This window comes from Pleurodeles waltl, chromosome 1_1 (genome assembly GCF_031143425.1).
Source record: "Pleurodeles waltl isolate 20211129_DDA chromosome 1_1, aPleWal1.hap1.20221129, whole genome shotgun sequence".
NCBI lineage: Eukaryota > Metazoa > Chordata > Amphibia > Caudata > Salamandridae > Pleurodeles > Pleurodeles waltl.
In genome coordinates this window covers 36,315,483-36,338,063 of record NC_090436.1, presented here as the reverse complement: position 1 = coordinate 36,338,063, position 22,581 = coordinate 36,315,483, and the positions used below count along the sequence as shown (strand labels likewise).

The 22,581-nt window shown below is 42.4% G+C and overlaps 1 protein-coding gene across 9 annotated transcripts in view; it reads left to right on the top strand.

Moving 5' to 3' along the window:
- DCTN1 (dynactin subunit 1) overlaps window positions 1–22,581 on the top strand; it is a 394,031-nt gene that overhangs the window by 129,555 nt on the left and 241,895 nt on the right. For 2 of the 9 annotated variants that reach the window (XM_069208000.1, XM_069207707.1), the window contains exon 1: window positions 4,656–4,788. The exons of 5 other annotated variants lie outside the window; for them this stretch is intronic. The gene's annotated coding sequence lies outside the window, so the exon portion shown is untranslated. Of the gene's footprint in view, window positions 1–4,551; window positions 4,789–6,424; window positions 6,442–22,581 lie in introns of those variants that run through there. 2 more of the 9 variants (XM_069208080.1, XM_069207772.1) reach the window with 2 other exon arrangements.

Sequence of the window (22,581 nt, the reverse complement as noted above, 5' to 3'; positions counted from 1 at the left end):
AAGGTCTTACCCACACTCAATTTATTTCGTGGTGATTTGCATGCTGAAGGAGTAAATCTGTGTGGCGGTGAATGATGACCTGTGTTTAGCGAATTCCCTGAATGGGAATGTTATATCTCATTATTTCCAAAACCGTCTTACAGTGCCAGCAGTAATACCCAATACAATGTTAGCTCTTAAGTGTGGCTTCTTTTAATAGCAGATGTTTAAAGCAATCCTTTTAATTGGATTTGGGGTGAATGATATAGATTGTTCATTTTCAGAGTCATTCCTATTTTAAGCAAAATAAAGCCAGTTGTGTTCTTTTTTTGTTAATCACAATGATCAGACTGTGAAATATACGTAAAGCACTGGTTTTTAGGTGTGCACCGGTGTTTTACTTGCTTAGTGGAAGCAGTGTGCCAGTGTAGTGAGCAGGGCAATTGTACTCACTTCTCGTTGGTTATTTTAAAGTGGCAGGCATCGATTTCGGATGAGGGATACTTCATTTTTCCAGATGACCTCCGGAGAATAAGGGCCAGATGTAGGAAGCCTTTTGCACCTCGCAAACGGCAAAAAACACAGTTTGCGAGGCGCAAAAGGCCTTACGCGATGCAGAATCACATTTTGCGAGTCGGTACCGACACGCAAAATGTGATTCCGAGTCGCAAATAGGAAGGTGTGTTCCCTTCCTCTTTGCGACTGCATCGCGATGTAGAGTTGCTTTGTGACCGCGAAAGCGGTCGCAAACCAACTCGTAGTTACCATCCACTTGAAGTGGATGGTAACTCATTCGCAAAAGGGAAGGGGTCCCCATGGGACCCCTTCCCCTTTGTGAATGGCAATAAAAATATTTTTTCAGAGCAGGCAGTGGTCCCATGGACCACTGCCTACTCTGAAAAAAACGAAACCAAATGGTTTCGGAATTTTTCCTTTTTGCAGCTCGTTTTCTTTTAAGGAAAACGGCTGCAAAGAGAAAAAAACACTGCTTTTTTAAAAAAGCAGTCACGGACATGGTGGTCTGCTGTCTCCAGCAGGCCACCATCCCCGTGAGTGCCTAGACTCGCTATGGGGTCGCAAACTGAGACCCACCTCATGAGTATTCATGAGGTGGGTCTTTGCGACCCCCACAGCGAGTCGCAGAAGGTGTCTGAGACACCTTTCTGCATACCAGTTTGCGAGTTGCAATTTGCGAGTCGGAATGACTCGCAATTTGCAAGTCGCAAATTGTTTTGTACCTACATCTGGCCCTAAGTTCGGGAGAAAGAGTTTGGTGTATGGGCTGCAAGCCCTTTTCGAAAACAAACTATTTTAAGAAAGCAATAGCATAGAATGTGGGCTACTTCAGTGTTGATTTCAAGTTAAAATTGCAACCGGGATAGAGCTCATTCATTTAAAACAGGTCGAAGAACCACAGACAGACCAAAGATGCAGGAACAAAAGAGCTTATTTCATAAAGCACTTATTTTCGCACATTTGTGTTTCGGAGCGCTGTAAACAACAGATAGTGCTATTACTAAATTCAGTGGTGTTTAAATTATCCAGAAGGATGGAGGTCTGAGACTGCCTTCCTGGCATTCGAAGTTATGACCTTCAGATCACTGCAGATGTCAGCGGCGATCGATAAACTCGCCAAGTCATCTTGAATATGGTATTCTGGTTATGCTAGCGTGAAAGCGCTCTATAAAACCCATCTATGGATCCTTGTGTTTGTTTTTGCCCACTCAGTAAACATATAACAGACACAAACGGGAGCGAGTCCAACTGTTGCTGTGCTGGTGGGGGCAGCAGAGCAAGGTTTCGTTTCTATTTGTTGCATTGTCCCTTTTTCCTGACACACTTGTCCTTTCTGTGTGTTTCCATCTCAGCAGGGACATGCGGGGAGTGCAGCGAGGTTCTGTTCTGGTGTGTGCTGCAAATGAATCTTGCCAGTCAGGCCTGAAAATGCCTTTTTACGGGAAAGAACTTCGTAAGTGGGGGCGCGCCTCAGTGTTTGTCCACTTACCACTGGCAGTAGTGCTTTGCAGTCCTTCGTGTAAGGGGCTGGGCACAGCAGTTAGATGGACGGCTGACCTTCAGGAAAACACTTCTTCTACCCTGGCTGGAGCAGCTGTGACTGTAGTTCAAACCTGAGCTGCTGTTTCAGCAGTCCAAATACAGGTGGTTCAATAAATGTTCCACTTACAGCACCACAAACTGAATTGGTCTTTAGTGTCTAATAGTATTGAAATAAACTAAGCAGCACTAATTAAAAAAAAAATGGAATACACAAGGGCTGAGTAGATTGCTTCTCAAACAAGCATTTTCAATGCAACGGGTCTCGCATTTGCTCGAGTTAGAGCTATTAGTGTTGTAAACTCCTAACCGGTCTTTTCTTGCCACCCAAATTAAAAGAAAAAAAAACGCAGCGCGATCACGCTGCATGGAAAATAAACAGATAAAGTAGTCCGGAAACCATGCTGAAAACATCGAGCCTCGCATGTTTTTAGTAGTTTACTGGTGCTGTGTAGGTGGGCTAAACACCGGAAAAGGCATGACGTATGCTGGCCTTTCACAAATGAAAGCAAGCAGATTTTAAAAGGCAAGCCCACGAACCAATGAAAGTGACTGACATGACATGGGTGCGGTTGAAAGCCCAAAGAGAGATTACAGCATGGGACGGAGCGCTTTGCGCTCGCCCATAAAAAGGAAAACACAAGGTCACTCTGGGTTTCTAATCATGTGCCTCAAGTCTGTTCTGCAGTGGCTTATCTCAATGAGCTGTTTTATTAGGTCTGGTACTTGAACTCTGTTTTGTCAGCAGTCATTAGGCTAAGCGGTAGACTCCTTGTCAGTGTCTGGCCTATCTGATTTCTGTTTTGGACACTTAATTAAACAAGCATTCACAGAACCAATAGCACTGGCATGCATTTTGAGCTGGTTGCTGTGCAGCTTGGCTGAAATTAAACAAAAATTATAGTGCTGTGACATTGTCAGTGATGGTTGCAAGGTAGAGCTTTATTTCCCTTTTATTTTCAGCCATGCTGCTGCAGGCCTGCCAACTCACACAGTGCCACAGTGTGTGACACGATTTTGGGTCTCTTCACACGGTCACCTGTTGAGCAGCCCACATCACACGGTGGAAGGGAAAACAAGTTGAAAACCACTGTAAAGTGTGGTTTCTATCTCGTTTTCAGAGGTTGTAAGCAGCGAATGTCCATAAAAGGTGTGAAAACACCCCAGGACATCAGCCACAGCCTGGATGACCCCTTGTTTTTTGGGAAGGGGTGGGGAACTTGGTAAGGGGCAGAGTGCCTCTTAGCTTTTGGCACCGGCTCCGTTCCCTCCAAGACCGTGCCCCTTCCTCACACTATGAAAATATTTTGCAAGTTGGGAGGTATGCTGCTGTACAACATGACTAAACAAGATTGACAAAGCCAATAGCTCTTGCAAAGGTACGACTAATTGGCTTTGCCAATGCTTGCTACTCTCTGACGTGTTGTACTCGATCTGTGGGCTTTTAACCACGCCCTCTGCATGCCCATCACTGCCCATTGCACACATCACTATCACTCGTTCGTGGGCTTGCCTTTAAAAAATCTTGTTATCGTTGGTAAATGCTTTACGTTTGCCCCTCCTTGTTGCAGTTTTGTTACTGCCTATGCTGTCAACCCTGTTACATGGATAATTGCACATTTGCGATACGTTTAAATGTCAGCAAACTTACTTTTCCTTTTGCGTGTCTCCTTCATGCTCAAGGCGGCCGTGGTGCTTTGAGTCGGCTCGCTTATGTAAACTGTTTTACTTTTCATTCTCAATGTATGTGGCAAGAAAAGTCCAGTTAGGACTTTACAATGCGAATAGCTCGAACTCGAGAAAACGTGAGACTCATTGCATTGCAAATGCTTGTTTTTTGTAGGCAGCGGGGGATTAAATAATGTGCCCAGTTCAGGACTATGCCTTCAAATCCCATTCGCTGCTTTAGGGTGACAATTCAGAATTTCGTGCTTGACCGTGTGAAATGCAGCAGAGTCCTAGAAGAAACAAATAACTTAGAACTGCTCAATCTTTACACCTCGCAGACAAGCTCATACCCGGTATTTTTCCCAGCCATTAAGCGCCGGCACCAAAAGCGCATGCGCATTGTAAAATCAAGCGTGGCACTGATGACAGTTTCCAAAGAGCTTCAGCGGGAACTACACCGATCGGTGTATAATAATACAGCGGCCATCTTGAAATGGCAGTCCTCCTGATATTGCTTGAGCTGCTTGTATCAAATTAACCTTTTCTCTTGAAAGATAATGAAGGACATATTTTTTCTCAGAATGATTTAAAATAGATATTGCGGTGGAACGATTGCTGCTTTATTCGTGTTTTCCTTCAATAAAATGTTTAATAAATGACAACTACCATAGGTTCTCATGTATACGGGGATAAAAGGGCTGAGCTTATAAGTTTTCTGGTGCAGGCGTTATAAGGATAATGCATTTTACCGTAGTCAAGTTTGTATACGGCTTTTGTGCATTTATTATGCCGGTCCCTCTTTTATATCTAACGTTTTGGCTCGGTACTTGCAAACGCCCTACTGAGGTAATGGAAAAGATGCTCTAATAAACCAGAGCGAGGCTTGAAGCGCACGCCGCTGGCCGAGATCGGTAGCCCTTGCTCTCCTCTGAATGGGCGCTGCCGGAGATCTCGCGAGAGTTGCCGGCTGCCCAGTCCTGCTGCCAGGGTCCGCTCCCGGAAGCCGCGCCGGCCCCAGCCTGGCAGTGACAGCAGTCAGTACAGAACCGGCCCCAGGGCGTGCCCCGGGCGACGTGTGCGCGCTCGGTGAGTGACCGTTTGAGATGGAATGCCGGGGTGGAGAGGAGGCAGGCCAGGGTGAGGACTGTCAGGGAGCGGTAAGAGCACCCCTAGGCTACCCTCCCCATCCAGTCACTCCCCCACCCCTTCCTCACAGATGTTCACCCCCCCCCGCCCCCCAGACTCCTCCCAGACACACATCACCCCCCCCCCCCCCCGCCCCCCTCTCCCCCAGACATACTTCACGCCCTCCCTCAGAGTGCCACTGCCCCGACAGGTGCAGACAGACGTGTAACTGGAGCTTCTCTCCCCAGAGGATGTTGTTAACTACCCCAGCCTCAGTGCTGGCTGTCACCGTGTGGGCCGGTGTACTCCCCTCTCCAGGGGTGGGAACAGCAGGTGATATTATGCAGTAACTCATGCCCCTTGACCTAGGGGTGTTGTTAACTACCACAGCCCCAGTCCTGGCTGTCACTGTAGGGCCCTGTGTACCCCTCTGTCCAGGGGTGGGGAGAAGCAGATGACATTATACAGTGGTGCAAGCCCCCTTCCAGAGGGATGTTGTTAACTATCGCAGCCTCAGTGCTGGCTGTCACTGTGTGGGCCCTGTGTACCCCTCTGTCCAGGTGTGGGGAGAAGCAGGTGACATTATACAGTACTGCAAGCCCCCTTCCAGAGGGATGTTGTTGACTGTCACAGCCCCAGTCCTGGCTGTCACTGTGATTAAATTACAAAGCAGTGCAAGGTGGTGTAGAGCAAGAATCGCACTGCCATTCACCAGTGTAGTGTTCTGATTACAAGTTCATTGTGTATGTCTTGAAACCTTAATTTGTTTTTATTGTGCGGAGGAACACAGTCTTATTTTTAATAAGCAGAAAATGCCGAATATGCTGGTGTGTAATATACATCTGCGTAAGTTAATTTCAATGTAAGAGGACACACAGTATTGTGAGCTTGAACTGTGGGGTGGGTAGTGACGGTTTATCAGGATAGTAGCAATGTGAGTTGGTAGTTTCAAAGCAGCAGCGCTATGTACGATGGCAGGGACTTCGTGCATCAAGAATTAGCGGTCGATAGCTGACTGTCATTACTGCTGGGTTAAGTGTACTGAGAAGGAGGCTGGGATGTCACAGTGGGTAAACTCAGCTGAATGGATATGGGATTTGTTTTCAGCAGGAGGTTTTGAGGGATGGTTGCCTTACGCAATCCAGATTTTACACTGGAACGAGGTTTTGCTTGACAATCATAATATTTATCTTTTTTTTTTGAAGAGCAGAAGAAATAATGACTGACAGATGCCCCTCCCTTGGAGTATAACTGCTGGAAGCCGGACTTTTTTGGTTTTCTGTAGTTCTTGAGACCAGTTTGGTGAGGATGCTTCTGTATCTTGCACAGTCCTATGGATGCCTTGATCTTTATTTCCAGATACAGTGGGGTTTCAAACTGACTGCTTTCTAAAAGAAGCAGCAGACCTTGAAGATATCATCAATCAATCAATGCTACTAAAGCGCAGCTATTCACCTGTTAGGGTCTCAAGGCGCTGGGGGGTGGGTGGGGCAGTGTAGCGTATACCGGTGAGGTGGTTTAAAAAAGCCATGTCTTCAGTTCCTTCGTGAAGCTGGTGAGGGAGGTGGTTTGTCTGATGTGGATGGGTAGGACGTTCCAGGCGGTGGCTGCGAGGTAGGAGAAGGAGCGTCCTCCTGATGCGGGGTACTTCTGCAGTGCTGTACTTCTGATGTGGGTGTGCGGAGGGAGATTGTAAAGTTCTCTAAAATTTGAATCTATTCCTATGGTCTTTGATGAGGAACATGTATGAAAAGTGTTCTTTGAATGTGACCTATGAGTGTTGTTTGTGATGAGGAAGGGATATTTAGATAGAAATATAATTATTGTATGATTAATTGAAATTGTTATAATTTCTTAAAGTAAAAAGATATTGCGCTTTTACTATAAGAGAAATATATACAGATATTTAATTGTACTACATCATAAATTGCGCCCCCAACAGTTATTGGGCCTGGCCACACCATTAAAAGTTCAGGATATGCGTCTTTCCCTTTATCAGGATCAGCATGCCTTCATCCTTCTCTTAATGTTTCAATCTAACATCCCATTTAGTTCATTTTCGGGTATTTATGGCTTAATCCTTTGTCATACTAGATAGTAGATGCTGGAACTCCTCATTAATCATCTGGAGCTGCTCTAGTCAGCTCTTCGGTTGCCTGCTTTTTGAATTTTAGGAATCCTGCTGTAGCTCGCATGATTCACCCTGCAGGCACGATTCCACTGCAGTGTTACAAGTTTGTATATTTAAAATGATAAAATGCAGCCCGAGCCAAGCTTTGTGTAGCGTGAGAAGTTTGTTGCATACACGTAAGATGCCCATTAATGATTCAGGTGCGATTCTTAAAGTATAGCTGGATGGTAGGTAGGGCATAAATTGTGACTATCTTGGCACGGGCTTTTTTGCTGAGCTCCTCCATATTAAGTGATGAAGACAGAAGTTTTGCCTGCTTATATAAGAGTGAAGCTGTTAGTTTGCTCGGAAGCGCCGTATCCTATATCTCTTCTGCTTCGAGGCCCCAGAGGGATGACTCCAGGTAGGACTTCCATGGTGATTACTCTTCAGATTCGGCTAGCTATAGGGGACTTTGCCGCATATTAGGGGGAGCCTCATTAGGCATGGCACAGTGAGGTTAGAATCTCAAATTAAATTCCAGGTGTAGCCGTTTGAGCAATGCAGCCTGGAAGACGGAAGAGAAGCCGGTATGTGCTGCACTGAGCCTCGTCATGCCGTTATCAGAGGCGGTTTTATGTTCAACCATAACTTATAACATGGGTGCTAGTTTGCACCCTATAACCTTGCATAGTATGGATATATTTAGCCCCATAAAATTCTTCAATAAGTAAAGAAATGTTTGGTGATTGTGCTGCTTTTTTAAATTACATTCTTGGTAGCGAAGTGCTCCATCTTTTGTTGAGTCAAACTCTAATGCGTTGTCAATATGCTATCTACCTTTCATTTATTTCACAGCCAGAGATTATGATCTTAGTTTTGGCTGTGTTTATTTTGATGTCATTACTGTTTCTGCTGTACGTGGCAAACTCGTTCAATGACCTTTGCACCCCTATTGTTTGGTTTTATAGGATTGCATCATCGGCATATTGTAGTATACTGATCTTCTGGCCTGCCAGATGTTTTTTTTTTTTTTTTTTTTTGAGTGATGGGGGTGTGAGTAAGGGGGGCAGGTTTTGCCAAGATAAAAGCTTCATTGATGGCTTCGAAATAGAGGTTAAATAGTGGAGGGATGGTCATAAGCATCATTGTTTCAGGTATTTGTTCTTGTTCTTTTTTCAAGGCATTGACCACTTTTTTTGTCAATTTAATCTTTACCCACGTATATGTATAGAGTCTAATCTTTGAGGGAAGGGATGCACTAATCAAGTGTGGTAAGACTATTTGGACAGCAGTTCTGAAGTTACCTTGTGGTAGAAACAGATTTACTCTGTAGAAGGAAGTCAGTTAGCTGACATATAGTTGCTTGCTGGTGATCAAGAGGGACTCTTGTCAAGATAGGGTTCAATTTGAGGTAGGACTTGCATGTTCAAGCTTGAATGGTGGTCTGGCACTTTTCAGTCAGATGCTATTGGGGACCTAAGAGAGCCTTAAATAAAGGTGAGTAGCATCCACCTATTTGTGAATGCTGTTGTCCATGTCAACCCACATGCTAGATGTTTATAGGATAGGCTTGGAGATAAATGAACAATTGGAGAGATTCAGAGGAGACTAAGTGACACTACAACCTCAAAAACGTTATGCGGGATCGACCCTCCAATCACGTCACTTTAAAGACAAACAACATGTGTTTTTTGAGGTCAAAATTTCACTATATTAATACTCATAATAGAAAAAGTTTTGTTCCAAAGACTGGTAATTTTAGATCAGTGATATAACGCAGATGTGGCCTATACAGAGTGTTTGAGACAAATTTTATCATCATTGGATTTATAAGCATCCAATTCCTTTTTATCGAAAAAATCAGATTTGGATACTTTTTTTGTTCAGCATATGAACATATTCTGTTTTTTGCAAAACTTGTTTTTTTTCCAGTAAAAGTACTGGAATAATCAATTTTTCTCTTATGAGCATTACTATATTGCATTTTTGGTTTAAATAACACGTCTTCTCTTTGGACAACCCATCTGGACCAGATGGACTCCATTGCAACCCATATATTATGCAAGGGGGTTAAGCAAAGGAGGGGCAGACAACACATTGTAGAAACATGCATTTTGTTTTCAGGAACTTAGTAATATGTGTACTCGTTTGCAAGTTATCATGGGAATGAGTGTTAGCCTTGGCCTAATAATATGATTAAACACCTCTTTGGAATATTAGTGGTAACTTGAATCATTCAGTAGATTTAAAACTGTCTATCTGTCTTCCAAAGGGCAAAAGTTACTTGTTGCCATAGCAAATGATGAAGAGCAGTATAGTTCTTTTCATAACAACCTTGTCAAACATAAGAATAGGTATGACACATTGTATTGTAATTATTCAAATAAATTGGGTATGTTGTTTTTCAGCAATGTTTCCTACCATGAAGGGAACTCTTGTGACTTAAGTATCCACCCCTGGAAAGTACATGCACTCACCATTTGTTTGAAGAGGGTCTCCTGGAGATAGGTCTGGTCTGCATTGCTCACGTATCCTCCATTAGATCAAAAAGTTCAGCTGCAATGGCAGTAAAAATATACAACTACAATTCAGATGATTCCTAGAAGACAATCTAAATGCAGTTATGGAAAGAGATATTGTTAGGATTATTTCTGTTTACCCTAAAGTGCTAATTATTATACCCGGCAAATTCAGTTTGACATTGTCACTATCATGGTTTGATCGTTCACTGAGTGATAATTTGGAATTATATCATGTTTCACTTGGAAACGTTTCAATTTGTGGAAACCCAGAATTACCAGATAGAATATGCAAATTGATAGCCTATAATGGAGTGGCCTGCCTCAAAGGCCATAGTTAGTTTTGCTGCCTGATCAAACATTTCAAATTGGCCTGCAGTCATGTTCAGTTGACTCTATATTTTTCCCCATTTTTCTTTATGGGATTTGTAGAAACAAGCAATCTTACAGCAAGAACTGAGTGGCCATTGATCGCTACAGCCTTATCCTAAGATTGACTCTATATTTCAGCTCAAACAGTCAAAGTGATTTGATAAAACATGCTAATCCTTTGTTTCATCATAAACTAGAAGAAATTGCCGTTATAAATACATTATTTGAGGAAAAAAGAAAATATTTTGCTACAATATTGAGATTTAATATCAGATGTAATCCACCCAGATTCTATTCTCCTAAGAAGTTTCTAGAACTAGTTGGTAAACTTCAATTGTGCAGTCTGTCTTGCATGGTTGGCCTGTACCAGGGGTCTCCAACCTTTTCTGTAATATGTTGTGACAGCCATCCAGAGCTACTAGCACAAATGATCAGCATTACAATAGTGACCACTTCAGACATGGCTTGCTGGATTACTAGTAGTGACTACCCCAGCACATTTTGAAAAGTCTCCAACAATAATGTAATAGAAAAAGCTTTATCATTTGCAATTTTGAATGCCTGTTACATGTCATACATGCAATTCCCCTGGCATCAAAGAATGAATATAAGGAACCACAGAGTATTACAGCGGTGTGGTCGTGGAGCACTCTCGTGTTTGGTCACGGTCATGAAGAAAAAGAACAACTGCTAGAAGTTGAAGTTGCTCCGTTAATGTGAACAGAAGCAGAGTCCTAGAGGAGAGGTTCATACTTTTCCTTCCCCATTGATGGTCCTACAAACCATTTCAGTCTCATACCACAGCCTTTTACCCTCCTGTTGAACCTTCACAATACATAATGGAGAAAAAAGACACCTATTCACATGGACATCCTCTAAAGATCGTTCTCGCAAACTATCAGAAAGCCATGCGAAGCACCTCAAAGAATAGAGAGGTTCTCATGAAATGTACAGCAGATGACTCGGTTACTAATGTGAAAAAGCTCTCCAATGTTCTGCACACCTCACCAGATGCCCTTCTGAGGAATATGGATGATGGTGTTGGTGGACTCCTTAATTTAAGCCTTAAGGACACTCAAAGAATTGCTGAGAGGCGTAATTTCTCTTTTGGATGTTATATTGGGAAACATTGGCCACATTTGCCGCAATATTCTCTCTTTTGTGTCTGGACTTCTGGCAGGAACACTTTTATCAATTGTAGGCCCCGGTGGAGTTCTTATTGGAGCACTTGGAAAAAATGGACTAGTTGATGGACTACTTTGAGGGAATAGTGACCTACTCGGAGCTGTTTCTGGCCTTTCTGGCATTAACAGCGTCCCGCTTAGCGCTATTTTGGTACTTACAGGAAGAAACAGTGGCCCACTTGGAGCTGTTTCTTGCCCTTACGGGAGGTAACAGAGGCCCACTTGAAACTCTTCCTGTCCTTGGAGAAAATAACCCAGGCCCACTTGGGTGCTGAAACTGGGAGCATCAACCCTGGGGACTGAAAGACTCCAAAGTGGACTGACTGCTGGTGTCTCATCTTTCTGAGTTATAGAGGCGATTGGCTTGCATTCCCTAACAAGAAAGAATCATATTGTTCTTTAGCAATCTCTCGTGATGCCCTGTCCTTTCAGCTTGTTCCAACTAAAGTAGTGCAAGCATGAGAACAAAAAACCCAAAGAATATCAGCAATAATAGTCTCCAACACAGTACAAATAACGTTGAAGTACTAGCTTTAATTATATTTTCTGGAAACAACAGTTACGAAAATACAAACATTATACCTTTTTAATGTATCATTTTCATTTATGGAAACCTACATAAATTAAAACAAAGATTTTCGTTTACTAGGTTGGGCTACATATGGTGGGGTACACAGTGGTATATTGAGAGCTACCAGTAGCCCCCGAGCAGTTCCTTGGAGAACACTGGCCTGTACAATCCCGGAGGGGGGCATCAATTCTATATTTCAGTATACCAAATGCGAAACCCCTGACATTTTCTATCCAAAGTTTACAAAATACAGGACCACAGTCCTCCCCTTTACCTTGTCTGACCTATTGTGTCAGGAGAGGATTGACTGACAGAGAAATATATTACATAATCGTTTAACAAGTTTTTTTGTTTCTCCCTTTTTCTACACTTTACATTATGTCCTTTTCTTTCCTGTATAATTTCATTGTTGATTTTTCACCTGTGAAAGATATCCTAAATGTACAGTCAATAAAGCATCATTACAACAAGGAAGCTACCACTCTAATATGTAAGTGCAGTAAAACATGTGCTGGCTTATGTTGTCCAGCGTAGATTAATTTGTGAACACGTTGGGGCCTCTGTGCTCTAACATAAATGGCTCATGTTCTTCAATAAAAATTACTGAAAATAATATGATTAAAATTGTCCTTGTAATCCATGAGGAATAATGAATTACTTGGGCTTGAACCTGTCTTTTGAGAGTATATTATAGTAAAGTGAGGGAGGGGGCACTGAACGTCTGAGGGGTTTCCGACTGGCACTGTCTAGTGCTTTTTGGCCATTCATCTTCTATTTAGCTTTTTGGAAATAACATTTATTTAGTTTATATTCGGCTGATTTTTATTTTGCATCTTAAAAGATTGTACTCTTTTTTTCCCCCCATAAGATGCACAGATACAATGCCTTGCTTTTTATATGTAGACAAACCTGGTGCTGATAGTATATACTGTGATCGGACTGCAGAGGAATTTAGGAACTCTACAAAATTACCGTACAAAAAACCTTTAACAACAAATGTAGATACGATGAAAATCTGGGTATTTGAGGAAAAAAGAGTCAAATTTCTCATGGTACCTTGGTGATAAAAAGCTGAGACGGTGAAATGATACCTATTTTCCTTACCTACTCCAGTAACCTTAACTGGGCAGATCACCGGGATAGGCACTAGTGAAACTTAACCAAGCTCATGGTCCGATTCAGCGGGGTTCCATCTAATAACATTTTTGCATCTACTATCCTGCAGTGAGTACCTGAAAATTTCCCAACTTTGTTAGTAAGAGAGTCAAGTGAGTGGGAGATAGCGGGCATTGTTATTAGTAAAAGGGATAAACGGAGTTACAGAGACTGATATTAAACTAGCTAGAGTTGTCTCTTACAAGTTGAATCCCATGAAAGAAGTACAGAGGGAGTCAGCTCTGTGGATCTTCTTTAGGAAAGATTTAGAAATTCTTGTGGGAGAAAAATCCTCTTTTTCTCTGACATCATCATCATTGGGGAATGAAGCTCAATTCCTGTATATGGCTATTACCGCTTTGAGGTCAAAGATGTTAACACTTCACATAGGATTTACTCACTTGTTTTCAGACCTGAAACTGTCAACCAGTGTAAAGGTAATGAGGGGATCTGTATCTGTCTTTACAATAGTAACTTCTCATGTATTGTTGATTTGTCTAGTGTCTTTAGGTTTGTAGTGAAGTATTCTAAAACTCTTGCTTTTAAAGCAGTATGCTAAATCTCATCAAGTTGAATCTATAGGTAAATATTAACTTTTTAGATGTGGTTATTGGCCTCGGTCAATTTTTAACCTCCGTAAAAAGGTGGTATATATGCTGTATTGTATCAGTTCAGCAAATTAGCTAGTCTAAATAAACTTTATTTTTTTAATTAAAATCTTCTATCCATTCAGAACCATGTTGCCACACTGAAACTAAACCTAAGAATCTCAAAGCATGTCCCACCCTCTCTGAAGGTTCCCCAGTAGAGCAGACAGGTAAGTTAAGATGCTCTGCACCAAATGCAAAGCATATATGAATTCTTGTCCAGCATACTGCTAGAGATCAGGCCTCCATCACACTACACTCCAGCATGAAAACTGGGATCGAGCATCGTCAGAATGTTATTGGTGAAACACATTCCGTGTTGACTGCATGGATTGCACACTATTTCTCATCATTTATGGAAGAATAGATTACTTCTGGTGCAACTGTTCCTTCTAAACAGAAGACATTCACTTGCATTCTGACATTAGTATGGCTGACCCTTCTTCACTTCTCTTGTCATGATTTTCTCTGGTCTAAAGGTTGCTATTGCTACACAAAGGAGATCTTCTGTGTTATGGCAGGTGTCGATTCTACTCTCCAATGATTTCTCTCTTTCTCTACTTTTTCATATGTTAGGAAAGTGTAGGTCTCCAAAACAAAAATATACAGTGTGATAGTCATTCTACAACGTTCCTGTTCAATTGCCCTAGAAACATTTGTTGATTACTAATTTTCATTTTTTTTGTGTCCACGTATCTGTTAAACTTACTGAGACTTGTTATTTAATTAAATATTTGTATTTCTACGGCTATGCTGGCCTTAACAAACCTATTTCAATGGCTGATGGCCTAAAAGCATTAGAGTTGCTTGTTAATTCTCTCAAATCTTTTCTTTTACTGTGCATCTGGTGGCCATGATCGGCACTTTTGAACCTGCCTGAACTTCACTTTATTAAAATGTTTTCACCTCGATCTCATGTTTTGTTCTTTCTCTCCTGCGGTAAAAAGGCTGAATGTGTCCAGTTTGCACTTTTATAAATCATTTGCACTTTAGTAGGTGATGCAGATTTTACCTGAGTTATTAATTCTGCTTACAGGTTTTAGAGCATCTTTCACCTTAATGAATCACCTGTCCATTTTCGGCAATTCAGGTTTTATTAGAACTATCTACACTAATGGCTTATGGCCAACAACACAACAGTGCTTGCTATGCTTCTCTAGCTGTCTTCTAACCTGTATGTATGTAGTGGTCTTGTCCAGCACTTCTGAACCTGCTTGTCCTGCATTTTAACGAAATGTTTGCACTAAGGCCACATTCTATGTTTTCTAACCTTTTATTCTAAAAAATAGACTGAATGTGCCCAGTTCATTTCAATGAATTATTTCCACTTTACCTGGGGATTCATCCTTCCTCAGAACAACTTAACTTGCATTCTGCACTTTATCTGTTGACGACGACTCTTTGTACCTGTTTGAAATTGTCTCTAGCCGCCACAAAGGTTGATGCAAGGTGTTATATTCTTTTAAATCAACGTGTATTTTTGGTTTTACTGTCTGCTGTAATTTATTCTAAAGGCCTTAGGCATTTAAGCAAAATTGTCAATAATCACCACAAATACTGAAACAAATTGTCATATTTTTATTTTTTAAATTGATCTGCTTTCTGTTGATGTACATTATTGTAAAGATTTTAATTAACTGGACAATCAAAATAAACTTAACCAGGGGTGTGGAATTTAATAAAATACCTACTCGTCGATGGAACAGGTTGCTTCTTAAATCTACTTGCCCCGTAAAAAAAAAATCTACTTGTCGCTTTGGTTGCATGTAGTGCGCCGACAAATTATGGCAGCAATCTCATTATGTAAGAGCTTTGATAATAACCTCTCTCTTTTTGTGTTGTATTTTTTTTCTTGATTGAATATAACAGTCCTGAAATACAGTGCACTACAGGGTAAAGCCTTATGACAAAATCTGAAAAAGCGACGAGGGGGAGGGAGGAAGCAGGGAGAGGGGACATGGGTGCAGCAAGCAGGTGTAAGGGGATAGACTATTAAGTAGGGGTAAGAAGCATCCGGGCCGATGGGTGAAAATGTCTAGTGGTATGTTAGCAAAAGGGGCGCATAGGGGGCATGCAAGCCTGAGGCGAGGTCGTGACATATGTGGGTGTGCAGAAACGTGGTAGAAATGTGATAGCCCCAGGAAAGGACAGAGCTTTCAGCATCCGGGTGGGTCTGAATGGGGAGAGGGAGGTATAGGGGTTGGGAAAGAGGAAGGGGGGTATAAGAATAAAAGAACACTGCGAAGGTTGGAAATAGAGGGTGAGGTGGGAGAGGAAGGGTGAGAGGGAGGGAAGTAGGAAAGGGGGTATAATGCAGGATTGAGGTGCAGGAGGGAGAGGCGGGGAGGTGGGGGAGGGGCGAAAGGCGAGTGGGGCATCAGGGTGCCCACATTGTCTCTCGTGACCCTGGTAATGGGGAGTGCTAAGAGCTGTTTCCGAGCTAGGGCGCCTATGTGTGTGTGAATAACGCCGACTGGTCTTGGAGGCCATAAATGACACATTCATGAGCAGCAGTCTGGATCATTGCCACAGTCCATTTCTCTGAGGTTGGTGGAATAAGAGATCTCCAGTGACGAAGAATGCAGAGCTTGTTGGTCGCAAGGGCCGTTTGTTGAAGGCGACGTTGCAGTCTTGATAAGTCCGGGGAATCCCCCATGTCATGAAGGATGATGAGAGAGGGGAAGAGAGGTGTCTAAAGAGCCATGGAGGCCCCTAGAGTGGATCAGACTGGTGCCCAGAATTGCTGATTCGAAAGGCATTCGCAGAGGATGTGTGCAATGTCAGAGCGAGTGGCCGCGCACTGCCAACACTTCGCATGAGGCAGGAGTGAAAACTATCAGTTTCAAGCCCTGCTATAGCAATTTCCTTGTTTTGCCACCTTTCTGCAGATCTAAATAATGGGGCTGGAGGAAGCAGTACGTAATAGTTCCAGGGCTGGAATGCTTTTGAGTCTGTGCAAATTTAGTGACTTGCATGTTTTTAGGATTTCTGCCTGCTCCTCTCTAATCTTTTTTCATACTGTTAAAGGTAGGAAACTTACTCCTGACAAGGGCAGAAGTAGACATTCTTCTAGGGTTGGGGGGAAAGTGTACTTGTAAACACTCAATAGATTTTTGTTTGAGCAAATCTACACATGCATATTTGCTCCTGCTAAAATACAGTTCACAATTATTTTCTGGGAATGCGATTTCCTGGTTTATTTCTGTAAATTCTTGTAAATTCATAAAAGCCATTATTGCTAAGACATATATCATGGGTGCACTTTTGTGACTTTGTAATTGGGCCCTTAATTAGCTCTGGCGTTAACCAAGACTCTTTGTTTTTATTAAAATTATTTTTCTCTCTTTACCCAACTATCGGCTGGCATTACTGTGAGTGATAGCAATCTGCTCTTCCACAAGGAGCATATTGGCACACAAAGTAGTTTTGTTCAGTGCCAGTAACTACTGTGGCAATATTAACCCAAAACTATTGAGACCAAAAAACTTCTTCTACTTTTTGTCAATGTTTGTTACAATGGTTAGGGTCTGGCAGCTTCCACCAAAATTAAGTGTTACAAAAAACCATGTCAAAACAAGACCGGCATTGACAAAACCAAAAGACTGACAACCAATGTCGGATCGGTTGGCTTTGCCAGTGCTTGTTTATTTTCATGTTTCCCATAATCTAGTTGAAAATGGTTACACCGATTTTTCCGTTGTGAATATTTTTTTTAAATACTAGGATGCATCAACACGTTTTACTAAATGATGCTTCAAAGAAATAGTACCTAAAACTTCACCGTAATTTAGCAAAACCTTTTTTCCTACTTACAATTTATTTCTGAACATTTTATTTTGAAACAAAGAATCATCAATCTTGCTTGCAAGCTTTTGCAGATATTTGCATCTAATCACAGAGCATTCTAAGAGCATTATACATATTGTCATATTGTTAAACGTTTCAAACATTTGTAAACATTTTTACTGGAGCCACTGTCAGTAGTGCAGCATGACTTTACAACGTTTATTTAGAGCGCTCACGCTAATAATAAAGGCTTTGCATTAATAAACCATAAATATAAGTTTGAACAGCATTAACATACACACACAAATATTACCTCAACTGCAGACAGTTCCCTTACCTGTAAACTGGCAGCCAAAGGGTTTGTGCTGTGGGGGTTGGGCCTACTTGTCCAAAAGACAAAATAAACATAAAAACTTGTTGTCCTTTACCCCAAACAACATATCCTGGGCGTAGGGCTATATCAATTCCACGCCCCTTCTAACTGGATCTGTAAATGGGCCTCACTATCCAATTTCTGTTTGATTGTGTCTGTTTTAGTTTGTTGGTTTCCACACTTGGGGGTCAGTTAGCAGCAATCAAGGTCTTTTAAGAACCAGTGAGAGGGATTGGACATAACATGTTAAATGGTTTGCTAGTGGATGACCTGGCTGCCATCATGTTCTTGGCAAGACATTTAGCTCCATACAACCACACACCAGCTAGATTTCTAGTGTGCCAAGTAGTGAAGCAACCTCCTCGTAGGGGAAATGTGACAAATAAACACAGAATACACAGTACTTGGTGGATATATTTTCTTGCCACAATGGATTAGATTGGTTTATAGGAATAATTTAGTCTATTTGTGGGGAAGAAGTAACTTGTTGCCTTTTGGAACAGCTTATAAAAATGTTATGGCAGTATAACCAAATAGTATTCAGAAATGAAAGGAAGACTTACAGAAATCTCCCAATGAAAATTAACTAGTTGCGGAAATGGACATCTCATGTTTACCACTGCAAACAGAAAAGCAGAACGTGGATCCTATAGTGTCTTTGGATAATGAGTTGTGCTGATTGCCTAGCTGATTAAAAAACTGAGAGATTCTTAAATCTAAACATATGGGTTATGTATGACCGCAGCAATCAATGTTATGATGAAAGCTTGTTTATACACAAGATTAAGCCTAAGGGGAAAATGTAATATATCTCTGTTTTGTTTTGGTGTTCAGTGCTATAACATTGTGATGAAGGGGACTAATGGAAGGGCTGAAAAGCATATGGGATTCATGTTTGGAATTAAAAAATGATTTATTGAAAGAGATATGTTTAAGAAGAATCATTTAATGATATATCTATATAAACAAAAGAATACCCAGTGTTGAGTGCATTCTAGAGGTGGGGCACCCCTCACATTAAGATAATACAATTTCCCATCTACTTACCCTGGCCGTCTCATCTCTCAGGTCCTCTCCACCACCCTCACTCAGGCAACTTTCAGTTTGCCTGAGCTGTTTAGAAAAGTGGCTGGAATGAGTCAAAAGACAGTAGAAAACTAGAGTAGAAAGATTAAAGGATTTGTCAGTGGAAGAAAATATCATTAAGATGTACATTTTCTTATTTGCATTAGCCTAGTGAAAATCTTGTAAAATTTTTAGAGGTGGGTAGATTACTGTAGTTTTCCGGTTGTGTGAGTGTCATGGTATATTGACTCCTTTTTTTGACTCTGTTTCAACCTAAGTAGTATTCATTGCCATTATACAGTTTAATGAACACTGGCTTAATCGAATACTGTGAATAGGTAGATACATAACTAAATATACATAGTGCAGCTGTTGGTCAAATGTGAATTTTGACATTGATTCTTTCAATATTAACACCCCCCCCACCCCACCCTCTAGTTGAATTTTCAGCTATACCATCTAACCCATACTCCATGACAGTCGAATTATTAGGGGGCTTAGTGTCCTACTTCCATAGTTACTTATATTCTACCGAATTTGAGGACTGCATTTTTGAAGCGGGAAACCCCCACTTGCAGAAAGCTACACAATAACAATGTGAAAATGGGCAACAATTATGTGCACAGTCCAGTCAGCCACCGGGGGGAGCCAGGAGAACAAGGTTGGGAACCACTCCTGCTCAGGGGCACCTCCCTCCTTACGCATGTCTCTTTGTGTAAACGGTGCAATGCTTGGATGGCAAGAGTTAGAGTTTTAACTTAGCTTTTGTAAAACTGTAATGTTGTGGGAACTGCCGAGCCCTCACCACTGTAACAAACATTGTCAATAATATTTCTTGGTCTCAAAAAACACATAACTAACCCAGTAGTTCCTGCCACTGAACTGAATTACTGTGTGTGCCGATATGCTCCTTGTGAATGAGCAGATTGCTATCACTCACAGTGAAACCAGCTGATAAATGGATAGAGCGAGAGATAGAATTTTAATAAAAACAAAACGTCTTGGTTAACGCCAGACCGAATAAGGGGCCAAGTTCTTAAAGAAAGTCACAAAAGTACACCCATGGTATATGTCTTTGCATTAATGCAGATTAATGTATTTCATGAATTGACAGGTATTTACAGAAGTAGAGTGTCGCCGAGCTACATGGCACCAAAAGGACAAGTAGATTATTTTACAGGACAAGAAAATGTATGAAGCAACCTGTCCCATGGGTGAACCTCACGGCAGAACACAAATTCGCAGGGCAGCTGTAGTCTCCGACCCAGTAGACCGGGTGCGTGGGCAATGATTGTGAGGACAGTCTAAGTGAAGGCTGTCAGGTCAGTGGGTGTCGCTCTTATCAGCCGGTCTGTGTAGCGTGGGCGGGTTAAAGACATGAGTCTTGATGGGGTAACCCCAGGAGTTGAGCAGGTCATTGTCCCATCTTCTGAGAAATTAATGGTCCTGTTTAGTTTGGCCATCAAGTCTCTTTCTAGGAGGTTAGTTGAGGTGGTCCTGAGGTTGGTGGGGAGGGAGTTCCATGTCTTGGCCGACAGGTAGGAGAAGGACCTCCCACCCGCCGTGGTACGGCGGATGCGAGGGACGGCGGCGAGAGCGAGGTTGGCGGAGCAAAGATGACGGGTGGGTGTGTAGAAACTGAGGCGGCGGTTGAGGTATTCGGGTCCCTTGTTGTGGAGGGCTTTGTGTGCGTGGGTGAGGAGACAGAAGGTGATCCTTTTGTTGATGGGAAGCCAGTGCAGGTGTCTCAGCTGGGCGGAGATGTGGCTGTTGCGGGGTATGTCGAGGATGAGGCGGGCGGAGGCGTTTTGAATTCGCTGCAGACGTTTCTGGAGTTTAGCGGTGGTTCCTGCGTATAACGTGTTACCGTAGTCCAGGCGGCTCGTGACGAGGGCGTGGGTCACTGTCTTTTTGGTGTCGGCGGGGATCCAACGGAAGATCTTTCGGAGCATGCGGAGGGTGAGGAAGCAGGAGGATGATACGGCGTTGACTTGTTTGGTCATGGTGAGAAGTGGGTCCAGGATGAATCCGAGGTTGCGTGCGTGGTCTGAGGGGGTTGGTGCGGTGCCAAGGGCCGTGGGCCACCAGGAGTCGTCCCAGGCGGTCGGAGTGTTTCCGAGGATGAGGACTTCCATTTTGTCTGAGTTCAGTTTCAGACGGCTGAGTTTCATCCAATCTGCGACGTCTTTCATTCCATCTTGCAGGTTGGTCTTGGCGCTGGTGGGGTCCTTGGTGAGGAAGGTATCAGCTGAGTGTCGTCGGCATAGGAGGTGATGATGATACTGTGTTTGCGCACGATGTCGGCGAGGGGGCTCATGTAGACATTGAAGAGAGTCGGGCTGAGCGAGGAGCCTTGTGGGACGCCGCAGATGATCTTGGTGGGGTCTGAGGGCCTATGCGTATCATCTGTGTCACACCCAGTGGTCCAAGTGCCAAAACAATATTTAAAACAACATTAACCTTTCCTAGCATGCTATTGAAAAAAGGTGACTGCTGCGGGTTACGTTTTTCCTAGTTTGCCACACGCCAAATGGTAGGACTAAGTCTCTTACCCTTCTGACAGCAGCTTGAGGACATACCTCCGCCCCATGGATTGAGCAGAATTTTCAATCAATTGTGAGTCTGCTCGTCTTTCTTGTTCCGCAGATCCAGGTGGGTTCCCCTTCCTTCGGTCACAGTTGGGTCCGAGCAACCAATCAGCACACTTGGCTCACCAAAATGTTGCTCGAATATGAATTTACCTTAAAAAAAAAAAAATAAAAAAAAAAAAACAGAAGATAAGATGCATTTGGCAAAACAGGAACTGTTTGTTTAATTAAACATTGCAGCCTGGAGAGCTGTTAGAGAACCAGGGTCTGAGGACTGTCACTTAGTGTATTATAAGTTTGAGTGATGTTTATACATTTCTTTGAGTACAATAAAATGATTACAACATTCCATTTGGAGTAAAGACTGTGACCAGTTGGCTTGGAGTCATAAACAAGATCCATACACCATATGCAGGTGGGCCTCGACCTTTGTGTGGACAGAATGAGGGCCAGTAGGTAATGTGTTCAGATGTCTGGCCTGATCACTACGTGTTGTTGTGTATTGATTGTCTAAGTGTTCCTAATTCCATGTGGCATCTAAGTTTATGGTGTTTTGGGAATGCACGCACCACTCTGGCCACATGTGTTTTATTGGGGCCAATCTCCTGGGACCATTGTGGTGTCGCTGCCTATCTGTGGGATTGATCTAAGTTTCTTGTCTGCACATTTATTTGCCAGCTGCATGCTTCTCCACCTGTGACCTGTCAGTTACCCCAGGCCTAGGTCTCCGATCCTGTCTGACCAAATACTTTGGGATAGGGGTTAACAGAGAGTTTGTGATGGGGAAGTTTGACAATAGCGATATGATTTTGTTACTATGTGCAAACGCATCATGGTGTGCATTGATATCAATACTTTCAATATTAACACTCTACAACTAATCTAATACATTTTGTAAGCTCTTGAAGGGGTTTCCTGTGGGTGCGGAGAACCCCTAAATTCCTACACCCAAAAAGAAACCTGAACCCATACGCCCATGGGTGGATGAGTCGGAGACGTTGTTAAACCATAATTTAATAAGACAATGTGCCCCAAGCTATGGCACAACACACTATATCAAAAATACAGTCAAGTAAAGACAGAACTCAATAAGTGAGTTCTGTGACAGAGCTATACATTTCGGAAAAAAATACAATAATTTAAATGTACAGCGCAGAAATTGCAAAGTGCAGATGTACAATTATTGCAGTGAAGGATCTCAACAACAGGACAATAATTATAAGCAAAATCGATAATACTTTAAGCCCCAATGAGCAGTAAAATCAGCTCCCAAATTCGAGGGTTTATATTGGAAATCTTCTCATAGACTAACGTTGAATGTGCAGATTGATCATGGTATAAGCAACAGAATACAATAATCAGCAAATCTGAGCACAGTAAA